Source organism: Giraffa tippelskirchi, chromosome 11 (genome assembly GCF_054371585.1).
Source record: "Giraffa tippelskirchi isolate mGirTip1 chromosome 11, T2T-mGirTip1v1.2.pri, whole genome shotgun sequence".
In the NCBI taxonomy this organism is placed as follows: domain Eukaryota; kingdom Metazoa; phylum Chordata; class Mammalia; order Artiodactyla; family Giraffidae; genus Giraffa; species Giraffa tippelskirchi.
Genome location: NC_137285.1, coordinates 69744114 through 69753674, shown reverse-complemented (window position 1 = coordinate 69753674; position 9561 = coordinate 69744114).

The following is a 9561-nucleotide window of genomic DNA, read 5'->3' as shown; positions in this document are numbered from 1 at the left end:
GATGTGAAAGGATTCCTCATCCAGTTAATTCATATCACCTCACATATTTCACCTTCTTTTTTTTTTTCTTCCCTCCATCTTTCCTACTTAGATTTTTATCTTCATATAAGATTTCATTTATACAAAACATGTCAAAAAGATTGCCGTGTTTTACGTGAGATCCTCAGACTCTATTCATCTTATAGCTGAATATTTGTTCCCTTTTACCAACCTCTCCCCATAGCCCTAGTAACCACTTTTCTACTCTCTGTATGAGTTTTACTTTTTCCGGGATGCAATATCAGAGCCAGTCCTGAAATGTCCTCCAATTACAATTCTTCTCTCAGAGTCATCAGTCCATTTTGTGTTCTCTTTCATGTTTTACAATATTACTCCTAGGCGTCTCGGCCTAGCTAGGGCGGTTTCACAAGTGACCTCTCAGAACCGCGGCTGAGACCTCCATCCCTCCCCGGGCCCCCCTCGGTGGCTGGGCCCTGGGGTGGTGGGGGGTGGGGAGAGGAGTCGGGGGAGCTGTTCTAGGGGTTGGGGGCGGGTGAGGGCCAGGGGACCGTCCCCGGTGGTCCCGCTGAGACGTGAAGGCAGGTTCTGTCCCGCTGAGAACTTCCTGCCTTCGGGCGTGTGAGAGGAGCAGATTTCTCTCCAATCCAAGGCCATGCATCGTTTTTGGCCTGTTCAACAAGGCTAGACAAGGACGTATTTGTGTGTCTATCTTGGCTTGTTTTCTGACGGAGGCCAAAGACCTCTTCAGGCGTGTCCAAAGGATCTGCCAGGGTGGGAGGGTGCAGGTCAATCCATGTGTCAAGAGAGCCAGAGAATCTGTCACAGCTGTGACTCAGGCCTTTTTCAGAAACAGGCCAACTTTGATGATTCCCCTGGACAGGAATCACCGCAGAAGTTTCCTTGAAGGGATCGAGTTGCAGGAGTCGGGGGCGTGGCCCCGCCGCCGCCAGAGGGCTTCCTCAGCCAGGCAAGGCCGGCCGCTGGCCGGGGCTATTGTCTGTGGGCCCCACCCCCACCGCCACCCTCCACCCCCCGTCCCCCTTCCCCTCCCCCTTCCCCTCCCCCTCCCCCTCCCGCTCCCCCTGCAGGGCCCCTCGTGGGATAGCTTCATTCAAATGCAGAACGCTTTCCAGTCAAGGAAGAGCCTTTGGACTTTGCCTCGATTGAATGGTGATCCGCCCCGACCCCACCCCCATTTCTCCACCTTGAGGCTGCCCCTTCAGCACCGCGCGGAGGAATGGGCCTGGGGGGGGGGGGCGGAGGCTGAGGGACAAACTCGCCTTGGGTCAGGCCAAAGGAGTCTCCTCCTTTTCGTAACCCAGGAAACCCCGCTAATGCATGTGAGGATCACGGACGTGCGTCGAAGCAGCCATCATCTCTTGACATCTTCCTCCGTGGGAGGCGTTTTTCCTTCCTGCCTGCCTTCAGAGAGACAGAAAAGGAGGGAGGGGCAGAGCGTTCCGCTGGCGCTGGCCGGTTCTTAAGTCACTTGAATCCAAAACACTCCATAGGGCACGGAGGGGTGCGTGCGTGGGGTGGGGTGGGGGCGGCGGCCTACTCCGGACCCCAGGCGTTCCCTCCTCTGACACTTGCCTGGAACCCATGAAAAGCTGAGCTGGTGACTGTGTGTGTGTGTGAATGCGTGCATGTGCGCGTGTCCGTGAGAGAAGGCACGTGTGCGTGAGAGAAAAAGAGAAAAAGGAAGGAGAGAAAGAAAGAGAGAGAGAGAAAGAAAGAGAAGGAAAGAAAGAGAGAGAGAGAGACAGAGAGAGAAAGAAAGAAAGGAAGACAGACAGACAGAGAGGGAGGGAGGGAGGGAGGGGGAGAGAGAGAGAGAGAAAGAAAGAATGAAAGAAAGAAAGAAAAAGAAAAGAAAATCCAGAATGAAAGGAGGAAGGAACGAGGGAAGGAGGGAGGGACCAAATAGGTTAGTTAGTACGGGCCTCCCTGTCATGGAAAAGAGTCTCTGAGCACAGATCCTCCGTTCAGTGAACCAGTTCTCATATCTCCTCTCAGGAGGCTGTGATGTCGATGGACGGGTTTGGGAAAGCAGGCCTGGGGTGCAAGCAATCAGGTATTTCCTCAGAGGCACTTGTAGGGAAACCAAGGAAACACACAGGTTCATCCCTGGAGCGGATTCGAAACCAGTCGGTGCAGGGGGAGTCAGTCAAGGAGATTTCTAGATGTCAGGGTCGGGTCCTTGAGCGGGTTGCCATGCCCTTCTCCAGGAGACCTTCCTGGCCCGGGGATGGAACCCGGGTCTCCTGCATCGCAGGCAGACTCTTGACCGTGTGAGCCACCAAGGAAGCTCTGTCGGAAATGTTCACCGAGTCCTCTTGTTGTAGCCACGCGTTCTGGGAAACAAACTCACTCAGAAGGACCATGCAGGTAGTGGAGTGCAGTTTCTTACACCAGCGGGCCCAAGGCAGAGTCTTCTCTTAGCCAAGGACCCCGACCAGCATTCGTGAAAATCTTTTATACCTCAGGGGTATGTGTCTGAACCCACCACCCCAAATTCCTTGAGACTTACCTAAACAAAGGAAGGGTAAAGACAATCCCGATAACCCCATCATTCATGTGTTATAAGACGAGATACACAGTGGACATTTATTCACAGGCCTGTGGTCATATCCTGATACACATAATGGAACTGATGGCTTTGTTCTGTGACAGAGATAATTAGCATATTCTTTTTAGGCCACGGAGAGTCCAAGTACAAGCCCCAAAGGCTGTTTTATCCGGGTGTGTGTGTGTGTGTGTGTGTGTGCGCGCGCGCGCACGCGCGGGCAGGCGCCTGCGTGTGTGTGTGTGCGTGTCCGGTTTTCCATTGGTATGCCCCTTCTATAGACACCGGGCACAAAGTTCAGAGTCCATTGGGAGGGTGACCGTGCGTGTAGCCTCATGTTCGCAGCCTGGCCTAAGATGGAGTCCAGCTCTGTCTGTTTCCTCCTTCACTCTAGCTTCCATCTGCAGAGCTTCAGGCACAGGGCCTTTTGAGTTCTCCGTCAGAAGGGCAAGAGATGGTGGCAAATGTCCCCCCAGAGAGGGTTGTCCCCTCTGACAGAGCTTCCGATATCGGAGGCAACTCAGAAAACTTCAGGATCCAGTCCCACTTTCGGGGGAAGCACCACAGGCAAAGGACCAAACACACGTGGCCCAGGAATCTCCCATCCAGAAGTGGATATCCCCGTTTCACAGAAACATCCTCTGGGCCCCTAAGGAACGTATGGAAATCACTCTCTCGCCAAGGAGAGAAGAATCCTCACTGAGAGTTTCTGAAGTCTGGAAGGACCAGGTAGAGAGAAAAAGAGAAACGATTCTATTCCGCTGACAGGGGCATTATTGTTTGAAGCGACCAAGTGGATGTCCGTCTTTTCCAATTCCCATTTTAAACATTGTGTCCTTTCCGGTCCTTTGTGGTCTCTTTGGATCTGGAAAGCAACAGAGTTAACGGTAAGGTCCTTTTTTTTTTTTTTTTTTTTTATGATTATGATTATTTTCCCCCCCTGCCTGTCTGCCTGTCCCTCCCCCTCTTCTCTCTGTCTCTCGCGCTTTTCACTCAGGTTAGGGAATTCACAACAACAACAACAAAAGTAGTGAGAAATCTGTATTTCTGCAGGTCAGGAAGCAACAGGTAAGAACTAGACATGGAACACAACAGGCTGGTTCCAAATAGGGTAAGGAGTCCATCAAGGCTCTCTATCATCACCCTGCTTATTTAACTTATATGCCGAGTACAGCATCACGAGACACGCTGGGCTGGATGAAGCACAAGCTGGAATCAAAATGGCTGGGAGAAATAGCAATCCCCTCAGATATGCAGATGACACCACCCTTATGGCAGAAATGAAGTATAGAGTGGGTTTACAAAGTCGTGCTCGTTTCGGGTTTTCAGATTCTTTTCCCTCAGAGGTGAATCCAAAGTAGGAAGCCTACATTTCCTGTGCTGCCTGGTAGGTGCTTGTGGATTGTATGATGTACATGTCGTATGTGTACACGTTCAACCCGACCTCCTAAGTGGACCGTCCTGCCCCTCCCCGCCCCAACGTATTTTCGTCAAGAAGTCAGGCATCCATTTGAGCATCCTACTCCTCAGGTCATCCGATCCCATGGAAGAAGTCAATCCTCCCGTTTTTCCATCGGTCCTCTACACGTCGCCTGATGATGATGGGGGGTGACCGGAAGACTGACAGTTCTGAAGAATTTTGCAAGAGATTCGGTGAAGGCTCCTAGGATTTGCTCAGTGAAGTGGGTGGCGTGTCAACCACTAGGGACCGTGGAAGGTATGCCCCAAGTGGCAAACAGCGTTACCTTCCACAGAGAAAGCTCTACCTAGCATACCAAGGATGCTTGACCACGCACCCGCCCCGCCCCCCCCCCAGGTGACAGGCGTGACGGGTCAGACTGTAGAAATCTTCCTGTCAAGGGTGTATTAACAGGCAGAGGCACCTTAGAGGCACCCTGTCCTGTGAAGCTGGAGGTGGGGAGGAAGGGGCAGAGGGACGATGAAGAAGGGAAGGAGAAAGTGAGGGACAGGGACACCACACAGTGTGTGTGGGGGGCGTGTCTGTGCCGTGTGTGGGTTCCACGTGGGTGTGTGCGCCTGTGGGTGCGGGTGTGAGGGGAGGCGGGCAGAGGCAGAGGCAGGGAGACACACAGCCAGGTCAAGGATAACATAATGTGTGTGGGGGGAGGGGCGGGGGTGGGTGGGTGCGTGCGTGCGTGGTGTGTGCGTGGGGGGGGTGGCGCACAGGACCGTGTGTGAAGGAGGGCAGTGTGTGGGGGGCAAGTGTGTGTGTGGGGGGGTGTCTGTGCTGTGTGCGGGTGCCACGTGGTTGTTAAGCGGGGGGTGGGGGGGAGGGGCGGGCAGAGAGACACACCCGGGCCAAGGACAACGTACTGTGTGGCGGAGCGGGCGGGGGGTGGGTGGGAGTGTGGGTGCGGGGTGTGTGCGTGTGTGCGGTGCCCCATAGGACCGTGGGGGGGGGGCAGTGTGTGTGTGGGGGTGTGGGTCTGTGCTGTGTGCAGATCCCACGTAAGTGTGAGTGAGGGGAGGGGCAGAGGTAGAGGCAGAGGGACACAGCCAGGCCAAGGACAACATAGTTTGGGGGAGGGTCGGGGTGGGGGGTGCGAGTGTGCGTGCGGGGTGTGTGCGTGTGTGCGATGGCGCCTAGGACTGTGCGGGGGGGCGGGCAGTGTGTGGGGGGTGGTGTGTCTGTGCTGTGTGCGGGTGCCACGTGGGTGTGTGCGCCTGTGGGTGCGGGTGTGGGGGAGGGGAGCGGGCAGTGACAGCGGCAGAGAGAGACAGCCAGGCCAAGGACAACGTAGTGTGTGGGGGAGCGGGCGGGGGGTGGGAGTGTGGGTGTGGGGTGTGTGCGTGTGTGCGGTGGCCCATAGGACCGTGGGGGGGCAGTGTGTGTGTGGGGGGGTGTCTGTGCTGTGTGCAGGTCCCACGGAGGTGTGAGTGGGGGGAGGGGCAGAGGCAGAGAGACACAGCCAGGCCAAGGACAACATAGTGGGGGGGGGGCGGGGGGGTGGGAGTGTGCGTGCGGGGTGTGTGCGCGTGTGCGATGGCGCATAGGACCGTGTGTGGGGTGTTGCGTGTGTGCGACGGCACATAGGACCGTGTGTGGGGTGTTGTGTCTGTGCTGTGTGGGAATGCCACGGGGGTGTGTCCGGGTGTGTGGGGGGGCGGGCAGTGACAGAGGCAGAGAGAGACAGCCAGGCCAAGGACAACGTAGTGTGTGTGGGCGGGGTCGGGGTGCGGGGTGGGAGTGTGCGTGCAGGGTGTGTGCGGAGGCGCCTAGGACCGTGCGGGGGGGCGGGCAGTGTGTGGGGGGTGGTGTGTCTGTGCTGTGTGCGGGTGCCACGTGGGTGTGTGCGCCTGTGGGTGCGGGTGTGGGGGAGGGGAGCGGGCAGTGACAGCGGCAGAGAGAGACAGCCAGGCCAAGGACAACGTAGTGTGTGGGGGAGGGGGCGGGGGGGAGTGTGGGTGCGGGGTGTGTGCGGTGGCCCATAGGACCGTGGGGGGGGCAGTGTGTGTGTGTGTGGGGGTGTCTGTGCTGTGTGCAGGTCCCACGGAGGGGTGAGTGGGGGGAGGGGCAGAGGCAGAGGCAAAGAGACACAGCCAGGCCAAGGACAACATAGTGTGGGGGGGGCGGGGCGGGGGGTGGGAGTGTGCGTGCGGGGTGTGTGCGTGTGTGCGATGGCACCTAGGACCGTGTGTGTAGGGGGGCAGTGTGGGGGGATATTGTGTCTGTGCTGTGTGCGAATGCCACGGGGGTGTGTGCGCCTGTGGGTGCGGGTGTGGGAGGGGCGGGCAGTGACAGAGGCAGAGAGAGACAGCCAGGCCAAGGACAACGTAGTGTGGGTGGGCGGGTTCGGGGTGCGGGGTGGGGAGTGTGCGTGCGGGGTGTGTGCGTGTGTGCGGAGGCGCCTAGGACCGCGCGGGGGGGGGCAGTGTGTGTGTAGGGGGGGGTGTCTCTGCTGTGTGCGGGTGCCACGTGGGTGTGAGGGGGGCGGCGGGCAGAGAGACACACAGCCAGGCCAAGGACAACATAGTGTGTGGAGGGGGAGGGGCGGGGGTGGGTGGGGGGTGTGTCTGTGCTGTGTGCGGGTGCCACGTGGTTGTTAAGGGGGGGGCGGGCAGAGAGACACACAGCCAGGCCAAGGACAACATAGTGTGTGGGGGAGGGGCGGGGGGGTGAGAAGCAGTGTGGGTGCCGGGTGTGTGCGTGGGTGCGGTGGCCCATAGGACCGTGTGGGGGAGGGCAGTGTGTGTGGGGGGTGTGTGTCTGTGCTGTGTGCAGGTCCCACGTAGTTGTGAGTGGGGGGAGGGGCAGAGGCAGAGGCAGAGGCAGAGAGACACACAGCCAGGCCAAGGACAACATAGTGGGGCGGGTGGGAGTGTGCGTGCGGGGTGTGTGCCTGTGTGCGGTGGCGCATAGGGCCGTGTGTGTAGGGGGCCAGTGTCGGGGTGGTGGTGTGTCTGTGCGCCACGTGGGTGTGGGGGGGGGCCGGCAGAGAGACAGAGCCAGTCCAAGGACAACGCTGTGTGTGTGTGTGAGTGGGTGTGCAGGGTGTGGCCGGCGTGTGTGCGGGTGCTGCGTAGGGCCGTGCGGGAGTGCGTGCGCTGTGTGTGTACGCGTTGGGGGCGTGGGCAGCGTGTGTAGGTGGTGCGGGCAGAGACAGAAAGACACAGTCAGCAAAGGACAACGTGCACGGATATTCTTCTGAATATTTGCTTGTGTTTTCTGAGCTCATCACCTCCGGGATCAAGCTCACTCCCGTGCAACGGGAGTCTGCCCCCCTCACCTCAGCCACCACCGGCCAGCACTTGTCTTGGGCAGACAAGGGAGTGTTCCGATTTGGCCGGCGCGGGGGGGGGGGGTGGGGTGGCGGAGGAGTGGGGTGGGTGCGCAGGGTTTCGTTGTCACGAGGCGAACTTTGACCCTTGTGTTCTGCCCCTGAACCTCACTGGAGCGACTGGACCCGCGTGACCTGTCACGTCTTGGTTTCAACATCCTTGGCGGGAGAACTAAGATTCCCCCATGCGAAGTGATCAGGCCAGAGAGAAGGAAGTCGATTCCCTTGGGATCCAATGCCCGTTTTCTCGAATCCAGTTAAGTTTCGTCAAGATTTCCCACCCAAACCGAAAAGCCGAAGTGGCTACCTATCCCCGCCCCCTTGACCTCTGTCCCAAGGTGCCCCTCCCACACCGCCTCCTTCCACAGCCTCAAGGCATTCAAGAGTTAGCCGGCCCGGGCCGGCTCCATCCGTGGTCGCCCCGCCCCAAGACCCTCTGAAAAAGCGCCCGACAGGCAGGTGGCGCCCGACCCCCAACCAGCTATCCAGTGAGCCAGCCCCAGCATAGGAGCTTAGTGGGCGACCGACGGGGACTCGTTGCCAGACGGAGCCCATCCTAGTTCGCGTTTCTCCGCTCAGTCAACGGCGCAGACAGGAGAACGGGATCCGCCAACACTTCTCGAGAACGTCCCTGGGCGAGGGATGACGGACGCACGGACGGACGGGACGGGAAGGATTCTTGACTCCCCACCCACGGAGCAGCGGAATGCACTCCCATCCGAGGGGGATCGCAGGCCCACGTCAGACGGTGTGAGCACACGCCCCAGAACAACAACTCGCCAGCATCCCCGTCCGTGTCCCCGTCACCATCTTTGGGCACGCCAGGAGAAAGCCCTTTTGTGACCCGGACGACGGCTCTTTCGGCAAAAGCAACGTTGAGCAACGGCACAAATGAAGAGACTTGGATTTGAAACGACGCGTTCATATTGCAGCGCCTCAAAAGCAAAAGCACGCACTCGTCCCTCACATAACCGCAACCAACAAACCCGACGCACCTGAAAAAGAAAAAGCAAACGGAAGAGAACGGGTCGATCTGGCGGCTCGGTCGCCGAGACCAGATCAACCCCGGAAGGCAGGGCGAGCCGAGAGCCCACTCGGGTGAGGTCGAGCGGGATCAACACGGCAGCTCGGCGGCAGAGGTCGCGAGTGGGAGAGGTCCGTCCGGGTGCTCGACCCGCGGGCGCTGGCCGCTCTGCGGCCCAGTGAGGGAAGGAGGGGGGGAGGGGCGGAGACCCTGACAACTGGGCGACGCGCGCGCGCTGGCGGCTCGGCTGGCAAGGTCGCGAGTGGGAGAGGCCCGGCCGGCAGGTGGACCCGCGGGCACCGCCAGCTCGGCGGCAGAGTGAGGGAAGGAGGGAGGAGGGGCGGAGTCCCTGCCAGGCGGGCGACGCGCGCGCGCTGGCGGCTCGGCGCCAGAGGTCGCGAGTGCGAGAGGCCCGGCCGACAGGTGGACACGCGGGCACCGCCAGCTCGGCGGCAGAGTGAGGCAACGGGGTGAGGGGCAGACAGCCTGACAGCCGGGCGACGGGCGCGCGCTGGCGGCTCGGCGGGCGAGGTCGCGAGTGGGAGAGGCCCGGCCGACAGGTGGACACGCGGGCACCGCCAGCTCGGCGGCAGAGTGAGGGAAGGGGGGGGAGGGGCAGACACCCTGACACCCGGGCGACGGGCGCGCGCTGGCGGCTCGGCGGGCGAGGTCGCGAGTGGGAGAGGCCCGGCCGACAGCTGGACCCGCGGGCACCGCCAGCTCGGCGGCAGAGTGAGGGAAGGAGGGAGGAGGGGCGGAGTCCCTGCCAGGCGGGCGACGCGCGCGCGCTGGCGGCTCGGCGGCAGAGGTCGCGAGTGCGAGAGGCCCGGCCGACAGGTGGACACGCGGGCACCGCCAGCTCGGCGGCAGAGTGAGGGAAGGGGGGGAGGGGCAGACAGCCTGACAACCGGGCGACGGGCGCGCGCTGCCGGCTCGGCGGGCGAGGTCGCGAGTGGGAGAGGCCCTGCCCGCAGGTGGACCCGCGGGCACCCGCAGCTCGTCGACAGGGTTAGGGAAGGGGGGGAGGGGATAGAGCCCCGTCGGGCTCGTCGACCCGCGGCTCCTGGCGGCTCTGCGGCCGAGTTAGGGAAGGGGGGGGAGGGGCAGACTCCCTGCCAGGCGGGCGACGCGCGCGCGCTGGCGGCTGGGCGCCATAGGTCGCGAGTGCGAGA